Below are 18422 nucleotides of genomic sequence, written 5' to 3'. Positions count from 1 at the left end.
TTGTATAAATGCTACTGACATTAATTTATTGTTGCATTCAAACAATTCAATAATTATGAATATTTGGATAACAATTTTATATTTGGACAAGAATTTGCTAACTCACTCTACAATTAATTTAGGGCCTCGGTCAATTTATGTGGTCAATCTATTTGAGCTTAATAAAATAATTTTTTTTGCACTCACCATGAAATTGAAAATTTAACAAATAAATCGGCACTCACAATCACTCATGCTCACATTCTAACTACGGTACTATTCTTCAAACTACATGCTTTTAATTTATACAAAATAAAAAGAATAATACTTTCCCTCTAAATAGGCCGAAGCCTAGTTTAGAGGCCGAGACAAGTTTTATGACTACATCAGTTCTTCTCGCGGTGACGACTCGATTAGAACTGTCGCTCTTCCACTCAAATTTTCCTATTTGCAAGAAAACACGTGGAGCGCCCGGCCTAATAATTTCAGGTTACAACGTCGTGGGGTCACACGGTTCAAATACATTTCTAAATACGTTTGAATTAATTTCATTAAGAAATTCAAGCCAGTACTATGGAAATGCTAGAAGACTACAATAATTTGGATGGATAAGAAGCAAGTTAGCAAATCTTTTATGGCAACACAAAATTTAGGTGCTTACTTTGTGCATGAATAAATTCTTTAACAATCAAAAACAAGGTTCACTAGAGTTCATATTGGAAAAATTTAGTTCAATTTTGATCAGTTCAACAACCTGAAAGAAAGGCACAAAAATAAACTACAATACAAACCTCCCAATATTCCCAATATTACAAGGGGACTAATAATTTATTAATAATCATCAATAAATTCCACAGACCCATGTTTTGGAATTGCCAAAACATGATAATGATGAAATGATAATGCCAAAAGATCATAATGTTTCAAGATCACAAAAATTAGCCCACTTTTTCCAAGCCTGAATAGCCCAGTGCATAAAGCTTCTGATACTGATGCAGGTTGCAGGATCATATCCCATCACAGTCAACTTTTTTGCTACAAATTTTCTATTGTATTAAAGTATTATTTTACAATATTTTTGGTTGGACTTCTATAGAAACTTTTTCCGTATGTTCTGTGTTTGATCTGCGAAAAAAATAATATACATGCAAAGAAAAATGAGTAAAGGAAGTGTTATTGATTTTAGAAACATCAATGTGTGAAGAAAAATCTTATCAACGATTCAACAGAGAAAATAAGTTTCTTCTTATAGTAAGTTTCTTCTATTTATGGTATTTGAAAGTTTATAAAGTGATAGAATTTCAATTGATATTATTGAAAGTCGCCGTTAATCAAGGCTGGTTTTGAAACAGCTATATCTAAAGGTGCGTACAGATATACGCGCCGTGAACATGAGCAATTCACTTTTAATCAGCTGTTGCCAAGCTTTTTATACCTGTATCTTACTGTTTCTATAAAAATACAGATATAGTCAGCTGATTAGAAGTGAATTGCTCATGTTCGCGGCGCGTATATCTGTACGCACCTTAATATTTAAATTGAATTTAATTGTATCAAAATAGGCTGATGTGCTTTATTTTTTCCTCCTCTATTAAAAAAAGAGTCAATAACTTCAATAATTACTGATATAACAAGGGTAGCTCACTGGCTAGAAGTTTGCCTTAATTTCTGCCAAGTGATTCGTATGTGAAAATATGAATAAGTGAATTTGAATGCACATATATTACTACCAATTGATTGAGAAATTGACTTTTTGGCGGTACGAAGTTCGCCGGGTAAGCTAGTCATTGAATAAAAGCTGACTATTAATTATGATAATTTAGGTATTGTAAATTTCTTGATGAGAATCGTATTCAGTATTGGCGTGATTAATTTGGGTGATGATTATGAGGGATAAACCCAAGGATATTATATAGCAACCGAGCTTCCCTCTGAAGTACAAAAGCATGGAAGAATAGAAGCATAGTCTATATTTATTCATTTATTTATTTATCCATTTATTTATTTATTTATTCATTCATTCATCTATTTATTCATTGATACACAGAACATAATATTTTTTTCCTTGAAAAGTGGCCATTGCTGCACTGATTACAGAACACAAAGAATTACTTTTCCGCTCTAGTGCGGGAAAATTTTTTCCTGCACTCCAGATTTGCAACATGGCAACGCAAAATAGTTAGTAGGTTATATGGAGCACCAGTGCAGCAAAATCAAAATTTAGTTGGTAACAGTGGTATAGTGTGGTGGTGCACATTATAAGAATCTTGACGGGGTGGACTGTGGTGGATGACAGCAGTTGACAGCACACAGCCATTCAAACACACATACTACATTCTATTTTATTTATTAATAATAAAATTACACAGATATACATTTGATGCATTTCAGGCAATTTTACCCATAATTACCCACTTTTCATATTCAATGGTAACTGTAGGAGAAACTTAATGTGAAATACGTGAGCAAAGTTCCTCTGCTGCACTCAAGAAACCATTTTGTCAACCAGAGTTGTAGAGGAAATTTGTAGTAGCCAGTAATGTTGGATACAAGAGTGGAAGGACAAAGTCACAAGTTCGCAAAGAGCGCAAATGTGGACGAGAGTAATGTTGACAAAAATCATATACGGAAGGACAGTTCTTGATGTCAATATCATAAATCTCTTCACAATATCAATAAGCTCACACAATGAAGAAATTGGAATGGACTCAACCTACATAATATTTGTACAATTTAAGACAAAATTTAGAAAAAGAAAAATTTTTGGACAATGGCCTGTTTTCCTATTCTGACCATTGTATTGTTTGCTCTATCGAATAAATGAATAAATGAATGGATAAACAAATAGATAGATAAATAAATAAGTATATTTTCAACAAGCTGGCAGGCTCTCTTCTCTCGCCTTATTGGCTGATTGGGTTTTCACCAGAAAAAACGCTTTTTGTGGTCTAGTCCTATAATAGGTTAGAACAGATATTGTTTGGAGCATCCGATTCCAGTTCAGCAATTCAAATGTCGACACTTTTCTCAGCTGCATTGTGATAAGTTGAGAAGCTGTATCGAGAAGTAACTACAATTCCATAAATTGAACTTTACTCTTAGTATAGTTTTTTTTTTAAACCCATTACGAAAAGGCATCTCTTATTGAATTGATTTTTTCCTCCACCTACTGTCTAAAGTACTTACTTTACTCACTGAAACATAATACTGAAATGTCTCTTTTTTGCACTCGGTAGTAAAAAACAGAAAAACTCCCTAGGGAGGAAAAGTGACTCCATTTAAATAACATGGGAAGCATCTCTATTTTAAAAACTTACATGGTAATGGGTTAGAAGGTCTAAGCTCAGATGAGAAAGCATAATAGAGGTGTCTGTCATTGAGTCAACTGAATTCAATACCACAACCAGAAATTTCATCAACTCATGAAATATATGTTTGTATGATATTATATTCTTAATATTAGTAGACAATGAAAATTTATACAATTTTTTTAAATATTTCATTCTATTCAAAATACCAGCCAACAAATATTTTGATCTGCAATTCAAATCTGAACCGCATGATCTGGAGTCAGCCATTTTAGGTAGCTGCCCAGCTGATATAATTGTTACAACTTTAGCGCAATCGGTAGTGCCAATCAGATGACTGGTTTTTAGGTTTTAGATTTTAGGTTATGTTGTTAGAAAACATTGACACCAATATGTGAGCTATTAAAATGATTTTGTTCGCAGTTTCTATAAAAAATGTAGATGGAGGAAGAATGTTGTGTACATTACAAGCAAAAACAGCTATTTATGTATTAAGAGCGTAATGCGTGACTTTATCACTCCCGCAAAACAGTTATCACACGACGCGAAGAGGAGCGTGATCATTTTGCAAGAGTGATAAAGAAGCATTACGCGCGAATTACATACAAAATCTTTTCTACAACTGCCCAAACCTGTTAAATTACTTATATCGGCGGAGTTACAATTACCGACTTTTTAGGTTGAGATCTGAACTTTTGGCGAGCTGCTTACCATCAGCTGATTGGCGAGCGTAAAGAAACTTTTCTGTGCATGCGCAAATGATTTGCGAGCATAAAGAAAATTTACTGCGCATGCGCGGATGGTTAGCGAGCGAAAAAGTAGATTCTCCTCAGAAATAAGCTGTTTTACGAGGAGAATTGAGTATGTAAATTTTTTTTACGCGCAGTTGTAGAAAAATACTTTTTCTTCCTCAGGAAAATTGTTGCCCTCGGCTTCGCCTTGGGCTTCAAACTTTTTCCCACAGGGAGAAAAAGTTGTACTTTTCACTATAAATATACAAATGACTATTTTTTTCTTATTGAATTGATTGTGATGTTTCAATGTTTACATTGTAACATGATCATAGAGAATAATATTTTGACGTTCTACAGTGGAATAGTTGAATTCCAATGATCTTTTTCTATACAGATCTTTTCAAACTCATAACCGGAGACATTTATGGAACAGTTACTTCCGATAATCTCGCTGCATTTGTAAAAAAAGATGGTGAGTATATTGAAGTTGCACGTCTTTCATTCATTTCTCTGTGGTGAGTTTCAAAAACTTCTCTCCTGGTTGATTCCAAAAACCAGGAGTAATTGTGGGGGGGGGGTATGAAATATTTCCAAAGGATAGAGGGTCCTGGGTTTTTCCGCATGAATATTACATTCCAAGATGTTATTAAATACTTCATTTTTCCTAGTTTTCTACAAATCTGATTAAAGTATAAATACAAACATATACATATTATTAGTAGTTAGTAATCTATTCTTCATTACTTCATTGGCCATACTTCCAAGGCAATTCTGCTACATTGTTGATATTGTAGAAGGAATTAAGATATTGCTGTTTTAAAAAAGTATCAAATCATTATGAGAATCTAAAACTGGGTTTACACCAAAGTTATTAACAAAATGTTAATAACTTAATCCTTATAGATTCTATTAGATTGAATATAACTTATCATATAGATGATGAACATATGTGTTTGTCAAGTTCCGTTCAATCTAATAGAATCTATAAGGATTAAGTTATTAACATTTTGTTAATAGCTTTGGTGTAAACCCAGCATAATGGTCAAATTCCAATTTCAAGGGTATTGTTGGAAAGAGAAAAACATTTTAAACAAGATTAATGTAATTTTATTTGTTGTGAGATATCTTGTAGTTTTTTATTTGGGCTTAAACTTGGAAAATAGCTATTCTTCAAATTCCAATAGAATCTATAAGGATTAAGTTATTACCATTTTGTTACTAACTTTGGTGTAAACGCAGCTTTAGAATCTCATAATGATTTGATACTTTTTTAAAACAGCAGTAGTATAATTCCTTCTACAATATCAACAACCCAGCTTAAGGATTCGTGTATATAGACCCGCAATTGCATTCCTGCCCCCCTTGATTCATTCTTTACCTGACCCCCCCCCCAAAATGGTGCCCCTGTTCTGGGAACAGTGAATTGTTCCAGTTCCAATCGTAAATTGTTCCATCACGTGACTGGTTGTTGCCATGAAACATCACTTTAGATCTTCAGTTCAAGTTTTCAGCGCACACTTTTGAAATTAATTTCTACCAAAAAGTATTGTAGAGTAACTGCACGCTGTAGTGTATTATCATAATGATTATTCAAATTATTGAATCAATTTCATGATTTAAAGCAATAGAACAAATTCGAATCAAGTAGCGGGTGCTAGTGCACGCGAATATTCTATAACATATATTTTGGCTATAACAGATCAATGAATACTTTCTAGGTTCTCAGTTAGCTATGCTGTGAATGGGAACATTCTATTATTATCAGTGCCATTTAAATCCATTCAAATCATAATGTTGGTGATGGAATTAAATAGAGAATGCATTTATTCAAATGCTAATAATATATAATAATTATTATTTAACGAAAATCCCAAATAAATGCTGCAAATCACCCCGAAGACCTCTGCTACTGCAGACATTGACAACAGGGTTAACAGCTAGATGGAAATTTGATGAGAACTATCCAAAAATTAGTTGCCAGCCCGGGAATCGAACCCGGTACCTCCCAATTGCTAGTCAGGAATGCTTACCCTTACACCAAACTGACAATCTCTGGATAGCAGCGCTCATTTTATACGAAGCCACAGCGGCCAAACAGTTACAGATGGAATTAAATAGAGAATGCATTTATTCAAATGCTAATTAATATATAATTAGCAGCATTTATTTGGGATTTTCGTTAAATAATAATTACATGATGTTGGTCATAAGTCGACATCTTGGTTGGAGTTGGTTCTAAAATGATGTGGAGAAAGCAGGATATAGGTTGTTTTGCCTGCGCATGCGCAGAGAAGCAAACAGACTAAAATTGAATTGACCAATGAGAGCTCTTTAAATTAGAACTGTTGCAATTCACCAGGCTTCGACTGTTGGGCAGGAATTTGGTTACTGGAGCAAGTTTCTGGTACAGAATCTGTCAAAATTGTTCTCATGGGACGCAGAACTCTTTACCAGATAAATAGTGAATTGGACAATTTACCACATTTCATGTTCCCAGAACGGGCCCAATGACTGTGACTACAGATTCATTGTTTCTAAAAACTGCAGCAAACACACGATGTTGAACGTTCCAACGCTCCATTCTCCATTGCACCTGAAATGAGCCGTTCTGACAACGATCTTTGAATGTCAATAACCCTCCCGTCATAGAGTACTAGTGGTTCGAAAAGCATGCGTTTCCTCTGTACAATCAGTGAACTTCTCTCATTAGTTAGCGCGTACAACACTGGGTGCTGCCTGAAAGACGTTCTCAACTAACAACCTTAACTCCAACTGATTTCTGGAAAATAGTATTACCGTGTGGTTTGGATTACCATTGTAGACAACTGCAGCTACTGGAAGTATTAACTGTGAAATACAAAAACAATAACTGTGCAGCGATAATTGGGCTGCTACGAGCCAACCGGAAGGTTTAAACGGAGTCCAATGAGGTATCTTAGAGTAATGAGATCAATGAGGTCGGAGATCAATGAGATCAGCTTGCTGTCGGAGAGGGTTTTCGAACACTTTTCAAAATTATAATTGATTCAATTCAAATTAAAATGATTGAATAAGTAATATATTTTTCATGTTCCTTCTTCATCCAGAACGATTTAAAAACGCATTAGGCAGAGCAATTGATGAAAGCCCGACAGGAGAAGTTGGCTTGGATAAATTTATACGGATAAGAAAGGAAAATTCAAAACGTTAAATAATAAAATGCAATGCTGTTGTTCCAACCCTGCTTTCATATAAACAGGTAAACAATTCAAATCAATTTCTAACAATCACGGTACTTCACTTCTTCTCAATCCATAAATAATCGTAAAGGTGCGTACAGACTTAAGCCCTGCACACACACAACGTTTTTTGTCCGTACAGTATGTTGCTGTCCTAAAGGTGCGTACAATCTTTCACCACAGTATACATACAGTATGGAAACTTGGCTAGTACATTATCGCAAAAATCTGCCATCTTGTTAGGAAGCGCCGTATTGTAATAGTATTGATGGTAGGTTCGGATCACTTTAATGATCCGGATCAATCGATCTCGTTCACTGCCATGAGCCAATCAGAAGATTGATTGGAACTTCCCAAGGTCACGTGACGAGTCTAGTATTTGCGCCATGTGAAAAGCATTGGTTGGATAGGCGTTATATTGACAGTTTCCATTCTGTACCTAATCGAACGTCACTCGAGCAGATCGATTGATGATCGACCGGGGAGCAAGAGTGGAACGCGAGAAGAGCTAACATCTCCCGTAACGTTCATGATCGGAGTGTAGTCGGAGCGAGAGCAAAGCGACTGTAGAGCAAGGGCGGGGCGAGTGCGGAGCTCGCAACGGAAGCGAGCTTGGCAAGGTCATAGGGCAAACTAACCAATAGCTGCACATGCCCGGCCAACGTTTTCATTGGATCAGATATATCTGTTTCGAAAAAAAATGAGATTAGGAAAATTAATAATTTATTAATAAATTGCCAAAATCGAATAATATAATATTATTAAAACATTTTTAATAATACCAGCATAGCAGTTGAAAGAAAAAAGCTCAACTCCCAGCTTAACCTTTCACCTTTTGAAACATTGACATACATAACCTTCTGTAATAAAACATTAACATAAATGTAATAAACATAATTCTCATTAGGCTACCCAGCAATCCTGGTCAGAATATTTTATTTAGTTTTGTTATTTTATTATTCTGACTAACAAAATGCTGAGTGCCTGTGCTGGATGCAATTTTTCAATTAACCGATCAACTGGAGACAAAGTGATATGCAGTCAATGCAATTTAATCTTTCATGGTAAATGGGTGGGTGGCAGTAAGGAATTGAGTGATGCCGAACTCTAGTTACTAATATCTACGTCTTGGTCGTGTAAGAGCTGTGTTTTTAAACTACATTCACAAAGAAATAGTGAATCTGACTGTTCACCTGTTGAAAGTAGTAATAGTAATTATTATGCAGCTTAGCAGCAACCTATCACAGCAGATATTTCTGAAAAGTCGTTGTTAGATTTTGAAAATGATATCCTCAATAGTCAGTCAAAGCTTGAGACGTCGCTTCAGTCTTGTCTTGATAAACTAATGTCTAACTCTGAGATTCTTGCTAAACAGTGTGAAATAATTAAGAATCAAGAAAACATTATTTCATCTTTCTTTGCGAAAGGAGAATCTGATCCTAAGGAAGAGTGTTGATTTTTTGTCTGATAAATTCGACTCACTTGAACAATATGGCCGAAGAAACACTTTGGAGATTCATGGTGTGCCGGTGTCACGTGATGAGAACGATACAAATCTAGTGATAGCAACGTGTAAGGCCGTTGGAGTATAGGCGCCGAGGCAATTGACTGTTGTCACAGATTGAAGATGGGATCTGGTCAATCGACTCCTGGTATAGTTGCGAAGTTTGTTCGTCGTGACGTTGCGGATAGGGTGTTCACCGGCAAAAAATCAGTTGAGAAACTTTCTACTTGTCATGTGGGGTTACCTTGTGATGATCAGCCTGTTTACATCAACGTATCATTGACCACTAAGCAAAGGAGAATTCTTAATATGGCTAAAAAACATCAAAGGGAACGCAACTTCAAGTATGTATGGGTGGACAGAGCAGGGAGTGTGAGGACTCTCCCTGTTCATAATGAGCAGGTTTTTGTTATTAATACTGAAAAGGAACTTGAGAACTTCATGGATGGATAAGATAATAAGATTCATTGATTGCTATCGAGTGTTCATATTTTTTCTTTTTATAAGTCACAGCGCTGTGGAGACATGAACTGTGATGTTTTTGCATGTTTCATCGATTACAAGAAGGCATTTGATAGGATTCAGCATGTGAAAATGATGGAGATCTTGAGGAGCACAGGAATGGATGAGAAAGATTTTCAAATCATTCAAAACCTGTATTGGAATCAGTCCTCTAATATAAGGATCAGTGCAGAGGAACAGACCAATGCGGTTGATATTCTTTGAGGCATTAGGCAGGGCTGCATCCTTTCACCATTGATATTATTTAATCTTTATTCAGAGGAAATTTTCAGGGAGGCCCTTGAGAATACTGGAATGGGAGTCTTGTTGAATGGAGAACGCTTGAACAACATCCGATATGCAGATGATACTGTAATTTTTGCTGACAGCATGAACAGCCCGCAGGAGCTTGTGAACAAGATAGGAGGCGTCAGTGAACAATATGGCTTGGAAATCAATGTAAGCAGAACAAAGCTCATGGTGATAAGTAAGGGAGCAGTGAGAGGATGTGACTTGATGCATAACACCAAACCGATAGAGAGGGTGCAACAGTTCACGTATCTGGGAACCTTGATCAATGAGAAATGGGATTATTCTCAAGAGGTAAAATGCAGAATGGAAAAAGCGACGGCTGCATTCAACCAGATGGCAAAACTGTTCAAGAGTCACAACCTTAATATGCACATCAAAATCAAACTCCTACACTGCTAAATATTCTCAATACTCTTCTATGTGATGGAGTCATGGACTACCTATGGTAGTCAACTGAAAAAAGACTCGAGGCTTTTGAGATGTGGCTGTATTGAAGAGTGTTGAGAATTTCATGGATGGACAGAGTGACCAACAAAGCTGTATTGGAGCGAATGGATAAGGATTTGGAAGTGATGAACATCATCAAGAGCAGGAAACTTGCATACTTCGGCCATTTCATGCGCAATGGAGAAAAATACGGCCTGCTGAAATCCGTTCTCCAAGGAAAGATCTTTGGCAGAAGAGGACCAGGAAGAAGCAGAATTTCATGGCTGAAAAACATGCATACCTGGTTCTCCAAGACTACAACAGAACTTTTCAGGATGGCTGTAAATAAGATATCCATAGTCAGTCAGGCTGATCGCCAATATTCGGAACGAATAGGCACTAGCAGAAGAAGATAAGTATAAGTTAAATCAAATCAAGTTTCATATCATTTAAGTTTTGTTCTTTATTATTTCTTCTGATCAAGTTCTCATTTTTCGCTTAATTATTGTTTTTCTTTTTTCGATTGTTGTAGTTTTGAGAGTTTAATGATAAAAGTATTTGTTAGGGATGATCCTCTATACATTAATGATGTTTATTTTCTCAACTCCGCCAATTCTGATCATTATAATAGGTATTTCGATTGTATTGAGGGTTATGTCGATGTGATAGATTGCTTGTTCCAGGTGACTTTAATTTGCTTGAAGACTGTAATTATGATCTTCTTGATTGTTCTGTGACTGCTAAAAGGTTAGGGAATTTCCTAAATTTTTATGATTTGGAATCTGTTAATAGTATTCAAAACTCTAATTTTCGTACACTTGATTAAGTCCTCTGTAGTTTACCCATCGTAACCCTAGAGCACAAACCCAATCCGCTGATACCAGAGGATATTGAACATCATGCAGCTCTTAATATAAACTTGCTGAGTGATATGGCTGTGAAAAGACAATCACTCAATAATGCTCTCCTGTCTTTGATTTCCGTAAAGCAGATTATTTCGCTTTATTTTGCTCAAAGATTATGACTTGTACGGAATTGATGGAGTTGATGTGGCTGTTGACTGCTTCTACAGTGTAATCTATGAATGTTTTAACGCCATCAATTCCACGTGAACGGTCCAAGTACCCGCCTTTGTTCACTTGCCAAATGATTGAAATGGTGAAGAGAAAGAATGAATGTGCGCGTGAAAAATGGTCTTCAGTTTGTTACATGGATGAATTTCTAAGACTGAGAAGAGAGCTGAAATCTCTCATTTCAGAGGCCTATTGGAATTATGCTATTAAGGTAGAATTGGATCTAGGATACAATTCCAAAATTTCTTGGACGTTTGTTAATGATAAACGCAAGTCTGATGGCTTTTGTGAGAGGATGTCGCTGCATGATGAAAATTTTGTTGGGGATGATATTCCTTCAGGATTTGCTGAATACGTTAGTTCTGTTTTTCACCGGTCACGTCCTGCTACAATGAGGGTGATTCACTTGATTTTGTTCATAATATTACAAGTGGTACCTACTTTGGAAATATCGTCAATATCAGAGGATAGAATCAAGTCAGCAATGGATAGATTGAAGTCGAGGGTGGCTCCTGGGCCTGAGGTGTTCCTGCCTTCATTGTCAAGAGTGTCAAGGGTTGTTGGGAGCTACTAATTGGGCCTTTGAAGTTCATCTTTGACTTGTCACTGAAAACTGGAGTATTTCCGAGCAGATGGAAGATCTCGAAGATAGTCCCTATATTCAAATTCGGTAGGAGAGATGAGATCATGAACTATAGACCAATAAGTATATTGTCAGTCTTTGCCAAAGTTTTTGAAAGATCACTTTATGATAGGACTCTTTGGTATTCACACCCTATAATGTCTGATAATCAGCACGGTTTTCTCCCTGGAAGATCAGTTGTAACAAATTTGTTGGAGTTCACAGTATCTGTCTCTAATGTGCTGGATGCTGGTGGGGAGGTTGATGTTATCTATACAGACTTTAGTGAAGCCTTTGATCGTGTCAATCATGGTGTATTATTGGAGAGACTATCTCAGCTAGGCTTCAGCACTGCACTAATTGAATTCTTCATGAGTTATCTATTTCAAAGAAATAATTTTGTATCTGTGCAGGGAAGCATTTCTTGTGCTTACTCCAGTACATCTGATGTTCACAGACTTCAAACCATCCCCCACTCACCTGAACACTCACTACAAAGCAGAACTCAATACCATGAAATATCTAGCACAATAGAATGGATACCAACACAGCCTAATCGACAAGCTACTCCAAAAATCATAAATAAAAAACAAGAAAAGGACAAATCTGAAAAGTTCATAACACTGACATACACAAACAACAATTCCAACAGAATAGGGAGTATGTTTCAAAAATCTGGGTATAAAGTGGCATCTAGAACAAAAAAAAAATCGACAAGCAAATCAATGAAAGAGAAAAGATTCAAGACAACAAAAAACTCAAACTCCCAGGAGTAGGTATACAACCTAAAATGCTCTGAATGTGATAAATTCTATATCGGACAGACAGGCCGATCTTTAAATCAAAGATACAAGGAACATATCCAGGGACTAAAAACAAAAACAGAATCTGCATTTGCCGACCTTCTAATTCAAGAAAATCACAGACACTGTCACATTATTCTTCTCAATAACGGGTTGCCCTGCTTGGCTGCAGTAATAGAGCATGAGTAATAAATTATATAACCCTTGTTGTGGTTCTCAGAATATATATTATACCAAATACTTACTGGCTCGCCCAGGAGCTCCCGCAATTCTCTGCTCTTGCCGGTTACTGACGTCGGCTGCTCCGACAGTTCACAATTTCTGTGACTGATTTGTCGACATCCACAAGTATAGATGCGAGAATTTGCACTGCTACAACTTAATGCTATAGATTTGAGACTCTTCTGGTCGTATTTAATGATAATGGATAATTTATATGAATCTCTGTAACGTATTATTTCCAAAGATTTGACTCTCAATGCTGTATATCGCTGTCCTAACCAACTTATTCAGTGAAGAATATAGTCGGATGGTAATCTTACTAATACTTCAATACTGGTAACTAGATAGATTAAAATGAGATTGGTCATGCATGGAGGTAGGGAATCAAATAAAGGATACACCATGAAAATTAATAGGAATATATTACATAAATTATCAACGAATAAATAAATATATATGTATAGAGCAACAAGCAAAAACAGTGAAAATAACAAAATATATATCAAAAAAGAAAGTATCACAGATTAGCTCACCAGTTTTTTAGCACGAAAATTTACCATGTGCTTCTTAAATCATTAACTATATGCATTTAGATTATGCTGCTCAGTTATCAACTTGCTGCTGCTTGTCAACAAAAATCTCAAATATATCTTCTTTCAAATTAATAAAAATAAATTGATAAATTATAAATCTCAAATATATTAATATATATATGTCGGGGCTGAAGGTTCGGCCTCTGGTGGAAATTAGATAAATCAAATTATGATTTGTGAACATGAGCTTCATTTATATCCTTATAATTTGCTAATAAGATTAATGATTGAGTGAGCATATATATATTACAACATTAAATTTAAATATTTCTTTCATCTGTGCATCCTTAGACATATGAATCTGATATAGTTCTTAACTAGTAGAATACGTTTTTATACTTTTCAAGACTTGCACAAGTTTTATATTAATTTCAATATTTATATATCCTTTTGACGAGCTAGCTTTTTAAATCTTGTTTCACTCGAAGCACTGAGGGCGCCCTAGATTTTTATATTTTTGATAATTATCACTCATGTGCTGAAATTCCCAAGATGATGGTGGCGATCCGAATTTCCCATTGTATTGGATTTTCTGGTGGCCAAAGTCGTCTTCTCCAAGGGAATAAATGAATATCTAAATGACTTTCACCTTAATACAGCATCACTAAGTCTTATAAAAAATTAATTGATGAATTTAACTTGAATATTTCAAACGTACAATTTAACAAAAAGGGACTTGTGCTCTATAAATTTAGTGGTATTCCATGGTGGCGTCTGGCAAGCAAGTGGGCTCTGATCTATCCCTATTCTCTATGATCATACTTCCAAATTTGCATACATTTAAATATTCAACTACTACACCATTATAGAAATCGAATAGTCCGTGCCAATCTGCTAGGCTATTACCTACATCTTAGGTATTACATTTTATAATTACTCGGATTGCATCTGATACATGAACTGAGCAGTGATAACTTATAAATTCTTATCATTTATATAAAATCGGGGTGTTATTTTCGAATTGGCTCATTATTGCCGCCCATCAATTACTGTAATTTGATTGGTTCATCTAAAAGTTACAAATGTATCCATGCGCCAATTTAATATACATACTTCCTTAATACTTTTATTTATTTTATGTATTTTGTACATGCTCATTTTATACAATAAATTTTTATAAACCTTTTAAGTTGTTTTTACATTTACAATAGCATGCAATGTGGTTACCAAATCCTCTAGTTGAATGCTATTTGTTTACAACAAAAATTTGCCAAAGGTACCTTGCCAAATTTCAAATTACACAGCTTGATCGATTATTTAGGTTTCCGACCAGTAAGTATTATAGCCTAACCTCAAAATTCCAATATTTTATATAATATAATAAACAGCAAATGAGATTCTTTTCTATTTGGCTGTTCTAATTGTAGCCAGGATACCCGTTATTATCTAACCTTTCACTTGTTGCTATTGCACCCGGTGATAATAGAGCAGCTGTTTGCTCGAGACCTATAAAATCCGTTCATTTAGCGATTTTGCTCGCTTATCAAATTCAATTTATTACAACACACAAACATAAATACACATCTACAAATCATACACATAAAAAACAAAGGACCAGAATTAGACACAATAGAACAATTTGAAATAAACATCCAATTTAAAAGCAATAGACAATGTATATTAAACGAACAAACCAACTTCAAATCCCACATTCTCTTTGATAACCTTCTCAGCCACAACAAACCCAATAGACACCAATAGACACCAACAGCACCAACAGACACTAATCCAATACACACCAACAGCACACTAAAATTGCCATCCTATCCTTCTACTTGTCTATGAGTACAACCAAGAAGATGGCAGACCTGCCGAAAGATCTCGTTGTCACAGTGAGTGATTAATTCATTAATTGTAGAATATCTGACTTAGTTGTTTTTTCTAACAGCAAAAAGTGATTTAATAATAAGCAGTTTGTGATGGAAAACAGCATCGAAGAAATCTGGTGTTCCTGAAGGCAGCAATCTAGGACCCCTTTTGTTTCTGCTACTGATTAATGAGCTACCCCTCCAGATACCCAACTCCAGGTGTTTGATTCTTGCAGACGATATGAAAGTCTTCAGGGAGGTGAGAGGCTTGAACGATTGTTATTCGTTGCAGGCTGACGTTGACAGGGTTCATTGTGGTGCCATGAGAATAAACTTGAAATGAATATTGAGAAGTGCAAATGTATGACCATCTCTAGAAAAGCTAATCCAATTTGTCATTCCTACTTGATTGAGGGTGTTTGCTTGGAAAGGGTTACAGTTTGCAGGGATCTGGGCGTTGTTTTCAGTAGTGCACTGTCCTTCTCAGCACATGTTGACCACGTCATAAGCAAAGCGAACAGGCTCTTGGGCTTTGTCCTAAGAAACTCTGCTAGTTTCAATAATGTTAATACTTTGGTAACCCTGTATCACTCTCTGGTCAGGAGTGCTCTTGAGTATGCATCCATTGTTTGGAGTCCTTCCACTCATCTGGATGCATTGATAATCTAACTGGTGCAGAATAAGCTTCTCCGCTTCCTTTTCTACATGAAATTCGAAAAAGCATGTCCTCTGGGTTTTCCCTCTGGAGGTTTGAGGTGCCTTTTCAATTTAAACTCTTTGGGAACTGGGCGTGACAGGTTCTCGTTGCTTTTTGTTTTGTCACTGTTGAGGAGTACTGTCGATTCACCTAGTCTCCTTGCAAGGATTGGTTTTCAGGTGCCCTCCTTCAATGTAAGAAGAGTTAGGACCTTTCATATCCAAGGTCGAAAACTTTGCATTATAATTATTGCTCTCCATTAAACAGAGCACTGAGTCTTTTCAATGATTTTTGTGATGGAGTTGATGTACATGGCCATGCCAGTGAGGCTAGAAGGTGAATCGTTGAGGCTATTGTTCACTGATTACATCAATCGCAGTCTTTGGAATAAAGTCAGTTGCTCTGATTCTCTCTCTTATTTTTAGAAATATATTTTTCCCCCTATTTCCCCCCGTATTATAGGTGAAGAAAGGTAGATTCCCCCATGCCTATTATTAACTTAGCCTATCAATATAGATATATAACTACTATGATATAACTCACTTACATTTACTTTGGTTTTTTTCTCTCAAGCATGCTTTGTAAATTATTTTTGCACATGAATCTTTTGTTCAATAATACTTGTCTCTCTTTCAAACTAGTAATTCTTAGATAAGTCTCACATTATTTTACTTTTTTCAAATTTACATGATTATGTATGTAACACTTATATTTTATATTTAGTAATAGCAGGTAACCCGTGCTTCGCAAGGGTCTATTTTAAAACTTGACATAATGAAATTTAGAAGAATTGAAAATAGTCCTATAAGAATCCTCGGTTGATTAAGAATTTATATTCAAGTAAATCAGTCCAGTAGTTCAGACGTGATGATGCGTCAAACATAATTTCCTATCCTTTACACGTGTATACGTGTTTAAGCCAGTTCTTTCCTTTATTATATAGTATCCATCTATCTATCATCTTCTAGGCTATACTATAATAAGGGAAATGAATAAGAATAAATTTTGAAAGGTTTGAGATATCGATGTGCGGTTTTCACCATACCTTTTCTCTGGAAATCCTGTATCAGAATCATGTATCATATGACCACCTTTCAATTAAAAAAAAAGAAGTTGGATTCAAAATGACGGAAAAAAATTGGGTGCGACGGAAAATCTGTTTTTATCTTTCGAAAAGGATCCCCAATCATACCTATCTTCTAATTTCCCTTTTAAGAGAAATGTTCTGCTGCTTCCATACAACAACTGAAAGCATGACAAATAATTAAAAACTTGACAAACTGAAAACTTGATGTAATCAAATCTTGAAGAATTTAAAATAGGTCTATAACCATCCTCGGTTCAGCAAGAATCTATATGCAAAATTTCAAGTCCAGTAGTTCAGAAGTGATGATGCGTCAAACATAACTTTCCTATACTTTAAACCTGTATACGTGTATAATCCAGTTCTTCCCTTTATTATGGTATAGGTGATGATAGATGGATGGATGATCATTGTTATTTTACTAAAAGATAGAATAAGTTGAATAGTTTCCTTTTCAGAGGGAGTTTTGACAACCCACAAAACTCATTTGTCATTTGAAGATATAACGAAAAGGTGCATATGACCTTATTTTTTTGCTCAGCTTGCCAAAGTACCCCTCATTCCAATATTAAAATTTTCGACTGACTGTACAGTGAGTCAGTCATTCTATCAGGGCTTGAATAATTTTGAAATTTTAATTAAATGAAAATGGAAGAATATAATTTCTTTATGTAAATAACAACACCTTCATTCAAAGACATATTAACTGCATGCGTTTTCATATTGCCAATACAGCATTGATGAAACTGTAGAAGTTTATTTAGTACTTTGTCTCAAAAAAATGTTCTAGCTCAAAAATTAATAATCCATGCCACGTGTAAGCCTAAACATTGCATCAGGTGAACGAAGTTTCAAAACTATTTTTTTTCTAAACAGATGTTTTTGAGGTAATTTCTTTGATGCAGCTGTTTCACATTCACCATTATTATTATTCAGAGTTTGTGAGAATGAAAGTATTTATTAATTATAAAACAATACTATTATTATATTTATAATAAGAATATTATCATTATTATTAAAAATATTTATCAATAATTATCAAAACAATATTATTGAGGTTAAGTGGTATCAGGTAGAAAGCAATAATAGAAACAGATGTTCCTTTTTTAATTTCGACCATATGATTTGGTGATTTTTTTATGAAATCGTATGTACCATTAATGGAATTTAAACACTAATTCTGAAAAATCTAGAAAGAAAATTGAAATTAATTTGGGCTTCCAGGTGCACGAGATTCATATTTTTAGAATCTATGTGCAAAATTTGGAGATCTAAAACATTCCCGTTTTTCCGGTATGGAATCCACAAGTTGACATGTTTCGATGCGAACAAATGAACATACGAACAAACGAACACACGAACAAACACAACCCTACTCTCTCTTATTATATAGATAGCTTGACTTGTTAACCTCAATATTTTATTTTCTTTGCTTCATAATAGTTTTTTCCAATTTATTCATCCGTATCTTTAAATTACATTTAAAATAATTCAATTTCTGTATTAATATTAGTTAATTTTATTTTAATCAATCTCTA

The 18422-nt window shown here is 35.1% G+C and overlaps 1 long non-coding RNA gene across 1 annotated transcript in view; it reads left to right on the top strand.

Moving 5' to 3' along the window:
* Positions 1–4413: 4413 nt before the first annotated feature.
* LOC120353957 overlaps positions 4414–18422 on the top strand; it is a 28057-nt gene continuing 14048 nt past the window's right edge. Inside the window, exons 1-2 of the long non-coding RNA XR_005572695.1 lie at positions 4414–4493; positions 7108–7259. This is a non-coding gene — a long non-coding RNA (uncharacterized LOC120353957). The remainder of the gene's footprint in view (positions 4494–7107; positions 7260–18422) is intronic.

Source organism: Nilaparvata lugens, chromosome 13 (assembly GCF_014356525.2).
Source record: "Nilaparvata lugens isolate BPH chromosome 13, ASM1435652v1, whole genome shotgun sequence".
In the NCBI taxonomy this organism is placed as follows: Eukaryota; Metazoa; Arthropoda; class Insecta; order Hemiptera; family Delphacidae; genus Nilaparvata; species Nilaparvata lugens.
The sequence above is the reverse complement of the archived record's forward strand: the minus strand, read 5'-3'. Positions and strand labels throughout refer to the sequence as shown.